Genomic DNA, 12978 nt, shown 5'->3' on the forward strand with positions numbered 1-12978 from the left:
AGGTCTCCCCAGAAACTCAATCCTGCTCCTGGCTTAGTGTTAGGACACAGGGTCTTTGACAAAGAGACTCGATATTGAGAGACAACCGCGTCTTTGCAATCTCCTCCCTTTCTCAAGAATCTGCAAGAAAATCTCTCAGAAAATTATGTTTTCCCTGAATAAGTTTAACTCTTTGATATAGAATATCCAGTGATTGAAATTCATTTATCCAGAGTGCCAGATATACCATTACCTGGAACTTAGTGATTGCTCCTTTGAGTCCAGAAGTGTCTGAAGTTAGCAGTTAGATGAAAATAGAGAAATTAACTGACTTCTGGGCCTGTAGAGGGCTGGTTTTGAACTGCATAGAAACTCTGTACAAGGGAGACTTGAGGTAGCATTCTTGCTGATAGGCTTGGCAAACCAAGTTGGAAGGATGTAGTACAGAGCGGTGGGCTGTGTCTTGGCCACCGGGCTCCTAGCCACCTGGCTAGCTTATGCCCTGAAATAATAACACACAAATTGTAGTCATTTAAACACTGCTTGGCCCATTAGCTCTAGCCTCTTACTGGCTAATTCTCACATCTAGGTTAACCCATTTCTCTTAATGTGTGTAGCACCAGTCTTACTCGGAAAGATTCAGCATGTCTGACCTGGCGGCTGGCTTCATCACATCTGCCCTGGAGAGGAGAGGCACACCATCTGCCTCACTTCCTCTTCCTCCCAGCATTCTCTCTGCTTACTCCACCCACCTATGTTCTAACCTATCAGGCTAAGCAGTTTCTTTATTAACCAATGACCTTCCTCCATCAGGAGGAGGCAAACCTCTCCCATCAGTAAGTGCCTTGCCAATGTTCAGTCCTAGAGAGCACAGTTATGCACTATACTTCAAAGGCTTTTATTAGGTTGTGGTTTGTCTTCTGATGAGGTGTTTTTATATATTATATTACAACAAGAGATATTCCCATAACACCGAGCTTTTTGATTAGAATACTAGGGCATGAAGCCCTCGAAATTAGTTGCAACTAAGTGAATAGACTATGAAACTATTTTCATGTATTATGAAAACCTAGTTTGAATTATGATTTTAGTATTATAAAAAGAATCATTTTAGTATTATAAAAAGAATCATAATTTTAGTATTATAAAAATAACACTGGTTTTGCATTAAGGTATGCAGTTGTATCTCCTACTCTGCATTTCTTGTATCTTGATTTTTGTGGCACTACCTAGGGTCACCCATAGCCAAGGAGGTTGGGGAAGGTTCCCCACAATGGGCCCATTTCCAAAATAGAAATGATATAAGATCCATGTAATAAATGTTTTGAACTAGATAGTCCCATTGTGATTTTCATGGAATCTGGCCGTAATATTTACTTCATAAAATTCTCTACTTCAAAAATAATATCTATCTCTAGAAATGAGTATTTAAAAGAACAAAATGATCAAGGTCCTGACATTTTCTGTTTACATTTGTTACTAAGGAAATGTATCCAAATACACAGAGGATATTTTTCTGGAGAAACAGTTGCAGGATCATCATGAAACCTTTGTCATTTAGAACATGACGCATAATTTATATAGTAATTTATTAACAAGTTTGAAAATTACAGTACAGAATGTGTTTCAATTTAATATAATTGCATAATTTTTCATTTGACCTAGAAAATGTAGATAATCTAAAAATATTATGTCGATATATTTAGTAATTTTGGAAATCTTTCCATTGGGATGTCACATATAAAGTACATTAAATGTTTCCAAATATCTTCCTCTTTCTTCATCAAGTTCTACCATAGAATGGCTTCATCTCTGAAGCATGGATTTTAATGAACAGCTTTTCACACAGAATTTTTCAACTTTTAGAAAATTTATTTGTTTACTTTACTTCCTGTTTGCTGTTTTCCCTTCTCCCTCTCCTCCCAACCTTTCCTGGCATTTCCTCATGACCTCTATTCCCAATCCTTTACCTCTCCTTTTCTCTTCAGCAAAATGTAGCCTTCCCATGGAATCAACAAAAAAAAATTGTCATACCAAATTGCAGTAAGAACAAACACCCCTGTCCCCTCCATATTAAGACTGGGAAATGGAACCACTATAAAGAATAGAGTCTGAAAGCCCAACAACAGAGTTAGAGACAGCCCGTGCTCCCACTATCAGATGTCCCACAAGAAGACCAAGCTACACAACTGCGCCATATGAAGAGTCCAGCAAGTCTTATGCAGGCTCCCTGGTTGTCTCTTCAGACACAGGGAGCTTTCATGGGTAAAGGGTATTTAATTTTGTAACTTCTCTTCTGAAGTCCTTGATCCCTTTGGTCCCCCCCCCGTCATTATCAGGAGCTTGGTCTAAAGTTTGGCTGAGTGTCTCTGTTTCTATTTCCATCAGTTGCTGGATGAAGCCTTTATGAAGACAATTGGGCTTGGAATCAATCTTTGAGTATTGTAAATATTATTAGTCATTATTTCATTGAAATTTTTTCTCGAGTTGTCTGATTCTATCCTTGGTCTCTGGGGTCCAGGTGCTCCAGCATGTGGGTCCTGGTACTCCAGGTAGTTTAAGATCTTAGGGTGGACCAGCTTTAGCCACTGCTATGACTTCTAGGCCACCCTTATCCAAACATGTCTCATTGGCTATAGTCAAAGGAGCATTTGAATACTTTCATAATTTCAGAATAACATATGGAGCTGGTATGCCATGTTCATTTAGGGGTCTGAATAAGGGAAATTGTGATTTCAAGCACAGCCTTGGCTACACAGTGTGACTTTCTCTAAGAAACACAGTCACAAATCATTTCATGAATCCAGTATTTTTAGATACCTGATTTCTTTTTAAAATAAATTATGGAATTTATAGGTTTTGGCACTAATTAGCCACAAGAGAGAATTGACATAAAAATAGCTATGATGTGTTATGTTGTTCTTTCTCTGAAACAGAATGAAATTTTATCATCAGATATGTCTTTTCCTTTACAGAAGTTCCTTCAGGTCAAAGTTAATCCAAACACCTACTGGATTGGATTATTGTACGGTGCAAGAAAAAGCAAAAAATGGCAATGGATTGATGAAGAGCCATCTAACCTGTGAGTTTCCTGAACACTCACACACTAACAGTGGTACATGAGTTGGGAGGATTGTGTGTGATATGTGGTACCTTTATTAGTTAATGAGTAATGATATTTTGGTCAGTGGCTTAGCAGAGTAAAACCATGTGGGAAATCTGAACAGAATTAAAAAGAGATGCCATGTAGCTGCTGAAGGAGTAACATATTGCACCAGTAACCCACAGCCTTGTGGCAATACACAGATTAATAGAAATGCATTAATCTAATAGAGCTAACTAGTAAGAATTCTAAGACATTACCAAACAGTATTATAATTAATATCGTTTCTCTTTCATTGTGTCTGGGAAGCTGAAAAATGAAAGCATAGTCTCTGTTTAATATAGATATGAATAATTTGCATTGGAATGAATCTTGATTTCTTGATAAAATTTTAGGGTCAATTTTGTTATATGTATATGTATTTCTGATCTTGATTAAGTTATTGTGTTTTATAACTCATTTTAAAATGTAATGTATAACTAAGATATATAAGTTAATAGATAATCATCTATAATTGCCAAGCTTGTAGTCATGGTAGTTTGAATTTCTAGATGTACAGAGATGCATTTCAGATGGATAGCCATCCTTCAAACCTTTCAAGGACTATGGAATATGACATTTAAAACATTTTAAGAACCTAAGACTTTTCATGACAATGAGACACATCTGCTTCCGGCAGCAAAAGGTACTTCAAGGGGAAAATGGACATCAGAGAGGCTCCTTATTGAGTTGGTTAGCCATTTGGGCAAGAAACTGCTCTTTCCTGTACTGCTTGATAAACTGGACATGCAGGGCCGACAGAAAGATGACTGCTCAATTTGTCTAAAGGTGACACTCCTTCGGAGTTCCTGCTTCATAAAAGTGTCTGCTAGATGGTCTGCAGGACACAAAAGAAAATAACTGACAAACTGTGAATATAGGTACAACTGGCTTTGTAATTTCGTGCATCATGGAAAAGTCTGCTGGTTACTATGTGCCAGTAGTCCTAAGACAGATGCCCCAATGATACAGAAGAACTTTGGGTGACAGTCCAGGTAGCGAGATGTCTCTGTCAATTCTAGAGATTTGAAAGTAGATTACAATGAATGTATTGTTTACTTAGGTAATATTATATACTTCTGGAATCTTTGATGGACTTGAATAATTTATAGATATAGTTTTCCTTAGTTATGATAAAAGATAAAGTAGATATAAATATTACAACTATAATTCTTATTTGATAACTGTTTTGTTGTATGTAATTTTACTATGTTATTGTTAAAGCCTTCCTTTTTGTTTAAACAGAAAAGAGAAAATGGAGTTGGAGGTCCTTCTGTCTCTGTGTTGCTTTTATTGGTTAAAAGAACTGTTTTGAGGCTATGGCAAGGAAGAACATAACTAGGCAGAGGAAGCTAGGCTGTATGCAGGGAGAAAGAAAGGTAGAGTCAGAGTGAAGTGATGGGGATACCAGCGACAGATGCTGGAAACATTAGCTGGTAAGCCACTGTCATGTGGCAATACAGAGATTAATGGAAATGAGTTAAATTAATATAAGAGCTAGTCAATAAGAAGCTAGAGCTAATTGGCCAAGCAGTGATTTAATTAATACAGTTTTTTTGTGATTATTTTGAGACTAAGCAGCAAGGAAGAACAAATGGCCCTTCTCCTGCAACACCTGTTTAAATGTGGGCCATGGCATTTCTCTCATTTGACTTGGCTTTCCTCATTTTTTATTGTGTATTTTTATATATATTTTTTTATTCAAAAAATTTCTGCCTCCTCCCCGCCTCTCATTTTCTCCCTCTCCCCCCACTCCTCTACCCATCCCTCTCCAGTCCAAAGAGCAGTCAGGGTTCCCTGCCCTGTGGGAAGTCCTAGGTCCTCCCCCCTCCATTCAGGTCTAGGAAGGTGAGCATCCAAACAGGCTAGGCTCCCACAAAGCCAGTATATGCAGTAGAATCAAAACCCAGTGCCATTGTTCTTGGCTTCTCAGCAGCCCTTATTGTCCGCCATGTTCAGAGAGTCCAGTTTTATCCCATGATTTTTCAGTCCCAGTCCAGCTGGCCTTGGTGAGCTCCCAATAGATCAGCCCCACTGTCTCAGTGGGTGTGTACACCCCTGCTGTTCTGACTTCCTTGCTCATGTTCTCCCTCCTTCCGTTCCTCTTTTGGACCTTGGGAGCTCAGCCTGGTGCTGCAATGTGGGTCTCTGTCTCTATCTCCATCCATTGCCAGATGAAGGTTCCATGGGTTAGAACAAGAAGCATATCACGTATTTTGATCAAGTGTTACAGCGGGAAAAGAAATGGTCTAGAAGTTGGCTGACAATAATATTTTACTGAACACACATCAGGACTGTGTGTTCTATGATGTACAGAACAGAAGCAAATAAAAAGCTTAAGAAGACATGATATGATTCCTGACAGATACAATGAGTACAAATATCTAAAACTTTCACTTGACTTTTTTGTAGTTAACATATATAATTGTTTATAAATATAAGAATATGTTAATGAGTAATTTGCATCTAAATGTGTTATAGTGTATAATGAGATCAAAGATTATTTTCAATCTATTATATTGTTACTCACTAATTTTCTTAATTAACTATATTTATTGAAAATATTATAATATACAGAATGAAATTTGAAATTCACCCCATGCTTGCCCTCTCAACCTTTCCCTGACTGTACACTAAAGTAGTCACCTATAACTCATGTCTTCTTGATTAATACTGTCCATTGTTTTATGGTTATAGAACAATCAGTGGAGCATGCAACACAAGCAGTATCCACACCCCCAATAAAGAATGAGTCTTCCATTTCCAACAGCTGTCAGCTAACAATAATGATTCACTAAAGGATACATCTATGCTGTAATTTTAGCTGGCTTAACCCTGTGCAGGTTGCATATAGGTAACCATAACTGCTAAGTTTGTGATTTCATAGCCGTGTCAAGTCCAGAAGGCAACATTTCACAGAGCTTTTCAGCATCAGCTGGTTCTTACATTTTCCCACTTCCTCTTCATTGATATTGCCTGAGTATTTGTGGTTGCCTGGGGGTGTTGGTGGTGGTGAAGACATCCCCATAGTACTGCACACATTTTTTCTTCAGCATTTTGAGCAATCCTGCCACTCTGTACTGTCCACTATATAAAGAAGCTTCTCTGATGAAGTTTGAGATTAACCCTGCTTTAGGGCATAAACCAAAATATCAGAACTGCCTTTTGACCACTTGACCATTTATCAATGCCATTGTAGCAGACTGTAGGGTTAAGACAGCGTCTTTAGGGGGCGGGGTTTGCCTCGGGCGAATGTCTGCCAATAAATGGTCACGCAGGGAGGCGGCTCGGCCCTTTTTTCCTCCCTACCTCCTGTACTATGCTGGAACATTGGTTCTGTAAGTTTATCATTAAAGTGGTAAATATTCTTTGATATCTGCATTGCATTTATTTTGCGCGGATACATTTGGCGCCCAAAGTGGGGCTTTCACAGACCTGGCCCAATTTGGAGTCTCTGGAGGCCACCCGCCGGGCCGCGGCGGTGGTCTCCCTGGGCGCGGAAGCAGCTGAGATTCTGAGCGACTTGATTTTCCCTGCTGCTTGCTAGAGAATCAAGCAGCGGGTTTGAAATCGACAGAGCCTTTTTAACAGTGTGAAAAGTCTCTGTTCCCCGCCACCCTTGCCGCCGCCAAAGTCTCTGTTCCCCTCCCACCTCTGCCAGCGCTTGGGTCACGTGACAGCGGCCCTGCGAGCCAGGAGCACAAAAACGCCGGCATCCCTTTGATTTATTTACGTTGCTGGTTTTTTCTTTATTCCCTTTCTGGCCCAATTGCTACTTATCAGCCTCGTGTCTGTTTCAATTTTGTTTTTGAGTCATTTTATTTCAGATTTAGGACATGTGGATTCAACTGGAATCTTTCGCCACCACTAGCAAGAACCAGTCATTACAGGTAAGAGAATTTTTTCTTTAATAAATAATGTCTGAGCACGTGACAATTTCAGATTTCAACAGCTTTTTTGAGTGCACCATTTGGGAGATCTTACAAGAGGTGTCTATCATCCCACATCTATGGATATTTCTGGGATTCTTAATTTTCCTTAGCACTATTTGGTTTGATAATAGGAAAATGATCAAAGCTCTTAAGGCAGAGGTTGAACATTTAAAAACTATTGAGAATGACAACAATCTTCTCAAGAATCAGTTTGAAGTTCTCCAGGAAGAAAACAGATCTTTGTTTAACATGACTCGGTTAACTGAGCAAAATCTAGAAAAGGTACAGGCTGATGTTAAGGAGAAACTCATTACTATGGAAGAAGGAACATCTGAATTAGATCGTAAGTTCCAGCAGTCCCTTTCTGTAGGAACTGAAACATTAACTGAGAGAATCAAAACTGCTGAATGTGACAATTGAATTTTGTCTAAAGCTTATGACAGATTGGCGGAAAGATTATCAATACAAGAAGGCTCGGTTTATGCCATAAAAATTATGTCCAAAGATGACAAGTTATCTCTCCTGGACAAATTTCATACTTTAGAATCCTCAATGAAGGCTTTAGAACATAATTCTGGGCAGGAGATTCAGACATTACAAAAAGCAATGGTGAACAGAATTGAAAAGATTGAAATTTCTAAATTCTGATGAAGAAGAGCAAAGGGTAGAAAGGTAAATTTTGACTACATCTGTGGGTAAATCCCTCAGGGACAATTTCCACAAAGCTCTACCTACAGCTCTACATGCCTTTCCTGTAATAACAACAGAAAAGGTGATTGGTTCCACAAACTCTAGGGTCATCAAGGAAGATACATGGGAGCCTGTCTGTATGAATGATCTCAAAGAAATTAAACAGGCCGTCATGACTTTTGGGATGCACGCCTCTTTTGTTAAAGAGATGCTAAAATTTGGGCCACGACAAGCAGAGCAACCCCCTCGGACTGGCTCCAGCTGAGCTCCGCGGACCTTGAGAGTGGACCGCAATTAAAATGGAAATGCTTATTCAGGCAAGAGGCTAGACTTTTAGAACAGCAGGAAAAAGCGAAGGGAATTGACATTTCCCTAGATAAAATTCTAGGTGAAGGGATCTTTTCCGACCCTCAGAAACAAGCTAATTTGGATGAAAACACACTCTCCATGTGTACTACAGCAGTCTTAAGGTCTTGGGACAGGGTACATGACCCAGGACAGAGAGTGGAATCATTTGTCACAGTTAAACAGGGTCAGAGAGAACACTTTAGTGACTTTTTACAAAGATTAACTAAGGCTGTACAAATAGGGATATCTGACCCAGAAGCAAGACGTATAATGATTGAGTCTTTGGCTTACAAAAATGCAAATGTTGAATGCAAAAAGATCTTGGGGCCTTTAAAGTTCAGATCAGCGTCCTTGGAAGAATGGGTCTTGCATACACTCAATGTTGATACATTTGATTATGGCACTGAAGCATGGGTAGAAGAAGCAATTTCCAATGGTAAAAGGAGACACCAGAATACCAAATGTTTTAATTGTGGCAAAATAGGTCATATGAAAAGGAATTGTAGAAAACGGATTTTCAGAAATAATAATAATGCATCTTCTAGAAATAACAGGAATAGAAGGATTCAGCCTTCAGGTTTATGTGGAACATGTGGAAAAGGCAGGCATTGGACGAATGAATGCAGGTCTACAAGCGATAGACAAGGCAACCTGATACAAACGGGAAATGTGAGAGGGGGGCCTCACAGGCCCCCATGGCAATCGTGGTTCAGTCATTTCCTGTTTCTGCAGAGAATATGCCTCGTCAGGACAATTAGAAAGCCACATGTCTACTGTTACAAGCAATAGTAATCAGAAAGATGAGTTACTTGTGTTTTGGCAAACTTCTATAAATGATCAAAGACCTAAGCTGAGAGTGTGTGTAAATGGCATTTTTATTACTGGCCTGCTGGACACAGGTGCTGATGTAAGTATCATTACCCCAGAATGTTGGCATCCGTATTGGCCTCTTCAGAATGTAAATGTTCAGCTTCTGGGAATTGGAACCCTATCTCGAATAAGGCAGAGCACGAGATGGGTTGAATGTATAGGGCCTGAGGGACAAATAGGAAAATAAAAGCCATATGTAGCCAATATTGCAATGAATTTATGGGGTCGTGACCTATTACAACAATGGAATACCCAAATTAACATTCCTGCTACTTCTAGAGCCCATATTTCTGAAAATAATATTAAAAATTATTACAAACGGAGAAAACCGGCCATTCGGGCTGTACAAGAACAAGCAATTGATGTCCCTTCAGAGATACCAAAAGCCTTGCCTCTAAAATGGTTGACTGAGAAACCAATATGGACAAAGCAATGGCCTTTAGCTGAGGAAAAGTTACAGGCTTTAGAACAGCTGGTACAAGAACAATTAGATGCTGGACATATAGAAGAATCTACCAGCCCTTGGAATTCTCCTGTATTTGTGGTTAAGAAAAAATCAGGTAAATGGAGAATGCTGACAGATCTCAGGGCCATCAACAAGGTTATTCAACCTATGGGCCCTCTGCAATCTGGAATTCCTTTGCCCTCTTTATTACCAAAAGGATGGCCTCTCATAGTTATTGATTTAAAGGATTGTTTTTTCACTATACCTTTGCAAAAAGAAGATAGAGAAAAATTTGCCTTCACAGTGCCTACTTATAACAATTCTCAACCTTCGAGGAGGTACCACTGGACCGTCCTCCCCCAGGGTATGTTAAATAGCCCCTCCCTGTGCCAATATTTTGTGAACCAACCATTGCAAATAATACGCAAGAAATTTCCCAAATCTATAGCATACCATTACATGGACGACATTTTGTTATCTGATTCAAACATGGATACCTTGAACAAACTGAAGAAATAAAGATACTTTTACCTAAACGGGGATTGCAAATCGCTCCTGAAAAGATTCAGAAGGGAGATTCTGTTAATTATTTAGGTTATAAAATAGGTTTGCAAAAATTTAAGACACAAAAAGCACAAATTAGGAGAGATCGCCTACGGACTCTTAATGACTTTCAAAGACTGTTAGGAGAAATTTCCAGTCTACGACCAGCTACTAGAATAGCACCTGATCTAATAATTCATTTGAACAAAACCTTGGATGGTGACAAAATTTTAAACAGTCCCAGAGAATTAACAGTTGAAGCAGAAAAGGAACTGACAATGATTGAGGAGAAATTCAACAGGCACATGTGGACAGAGTGAATCCAGAGCTCGATTGTATTCTCGTCATACTGCCATCAAAAATTTCTCCTACAGGAATTTTAATGCAGAGAGATGATATTATCTTGGAATGGATCTTTTTACCACATAAACCAAGTAAGAAACTGAAAACTTATGTGGAAAAAGTCTCTGAGTTAATTATAAAAGGCAAGCTGAGACTTCGTCAACTAGCAGGCATAGACCCAGCAGAAATTATAGTGCCTTTCACTGCTGATGAACTAAAGAAATTATGGGAAGATAATGAACCATGGCAAAGAGCTTGTGCTAATTTTTTGGGAGACATTAATAACAACTATCCAAAAAGCAAGCGGCTCAACTTCATAAAGAGAACTTCTTGGATTCTTCCTCGAATCATCCGTGATGCTCCAATAACTGGAGCCCGTACATTCTATACTGATGCCAATAAATCAGGGAAGGCAGGTTACAAATCAGAAGACTTGGATAAGATGGAACAAAGTCCGTATAATTCTGTCCAGAAGGCGAATTATATGCCATTCTTATGGTGCTAAGGGATTTTAAAGAACCCATTAATATAGTTACCGATTCACAATACGCAGAAAGAGTTATTTTACATATTGAAACTGCTGAATTTATACCTGATGATACAGAACTAACCTCATTGTTTCTCCAGGTTCAAGATTTGATCAGGAACAGGCTTTGCCCTATGTACATAACACACATCCAATCCCATACGGGTCTGCCAGGTCCTCTAGCACAAGGTAATGCAGAAATTGATCAATTATTGATTGGTAGTGTGCTACAAGCCTCTGAATTTCATAAAAAACATCATGTTACTAGCAAAGGTTTGAAGAAAGAGTTTTCTATTACATGGCAACAAGCTAAGGAGATTGTAAAGAAATGCCCTACTTGCTCTTTCTATAACCAAATGCCACTGCCTGCAGGGCCAAATCCAAAGGGCACCCAAAGGAATGAAACAGGCAGATGGATGTGTTCCACTTTGCAGAATTTGGCAAATTAAAATATGTTCATCACACCATTGACTCTTATTCAGGCTTTCAGTGGGCAACTGCTTTAAGTTCAGAAAAAGCTGATTCAGTAATCACTCTTTTATTAGAAGACATGGCTATCATGGGTATACCTACACAAATAAAGACGGATAATGGTCCTGCTTATGTCTCTAGGAAAATGAAATGGTTTTTTGATTATTACAATATCAAGCATGTTACAGGTATACCATACAATCCTACAGGTCAAGCAGTCATAGAAAGATCAAATCGAACGATAAAGGATATGTTGAACAAACACAAAGGGGTGGAAAACACCCCCAGAAATAGGTTACATAATGCTTTGTTAACCTTGAATTTTCTCAACACTAATGAGAAGGGAACAACAGCTGCAGAAAGACATTGGATAATGGAAAAGTCTACTGAACTAAATCAACCAGTTTATTTCAAGGATGTGCTGACCTCACAATGGAAGCCAGGAGATGTGCTATGTTGGGGAAGGGGCTTTGCTCTTATCTCCACACGTGAGGAAAAATTGTGGATACCATCAAAATTAATAAAGGTTCGGTTTGAAGAAGAGAAGCCACTTGGAAAAGATAAATAACAATTCTTGCATAAGGATGGCGAACATACTGATGGTAAGAAATACAGATAGGTTGGAGGCAGGGTTCTTTTCTTATCTCCACAGGAAAATACTCATCTTCAAAGAAATTGAGGGACCCTGAATATTTAATTACTGATGGTTGGACACATTTTGTAAGTATTAATTTATATATATATGTCTTATTAAACATTTCTTTATAAATATATAGAGCTGGTTTTGAAGTTGGACTCTGGCTCAGTCCCTCTCCAATTCCAAGCCTGTTAGTTAGAGAAAAAGCCAGAGTTTCTGGAGTTTCTGTCTCATGTCAAGAGCCATGATATGGGACAGAATGAAATATGAGTTTAAAAAACATCTTTGCTTTTCTTCATATCTATCATACTTTTCATTGAAAATATCTATCATGCCTTTCATAGAATATATATATATATGTATATGTGTGTGTATATATATATATGTCGATATATGTCTTTATGATTAATGTTTAAGTTTTTCTCAATGAACAATGAGTTTTTCCTGAAGTGACATTTGAAGTTTCCAGGAAGAAGATGGGGCCCCACAACAACAACTCTACCTGGTTGATATGACGTCATGATACTGATAGCTCTACTACAAGACCTGTTTTGGATACCAGCTGCACAAGATGATCACAACTTGGTTAGCTGAAATGTTGCACATCTTGCACAACATTCTGGCCAGACCTCCACAAAATACTCAGAGACTATTTGCAATTTTAAAAGACATTGATTTTGAAATTTAACCATCTTTTTACTTTCACAGGATCCCCCAGAAAGAACGTCGCCCCATGACAACTGGAAGTAATTCTAGAGGACGACGTCCCCTCTCCCAGTAAAGTTTACCCCTGGGTTTAGGGACATCATTTAGGGGTTAGGAGGTTGGGGGAGGAATTTTATAAGCTCAGGGATCATTTTGAAAAAAAAAAGAGGGAATGATGGGATAATAGATTTATAATTGTGAGTTACTGCTTTTAGACAAATATATTGGTATAGATTCTTGTATATTGATACAAAGTTAAATTATATTGACTATTGTATGCATGCATGTTTCTATGTCTGTTTAAAACATTTTTATGTATTGACATATATTGTATTGATATATATATAT

Source organism: Microtus oregoni, unplaced genomic scaffold, assembly GCF_018167655.1.
Source record: "Microtus oregoni isolate MIOR12 unplaced genomic scaffold, Mior012 000002F_ref0000024, whole genome shotgun sequence".
NCBI lineage: Eukaryota > Metazoa > Chordata > Mammalia > Rodentia > Cricetidae > Microtus > Microtus oregoni.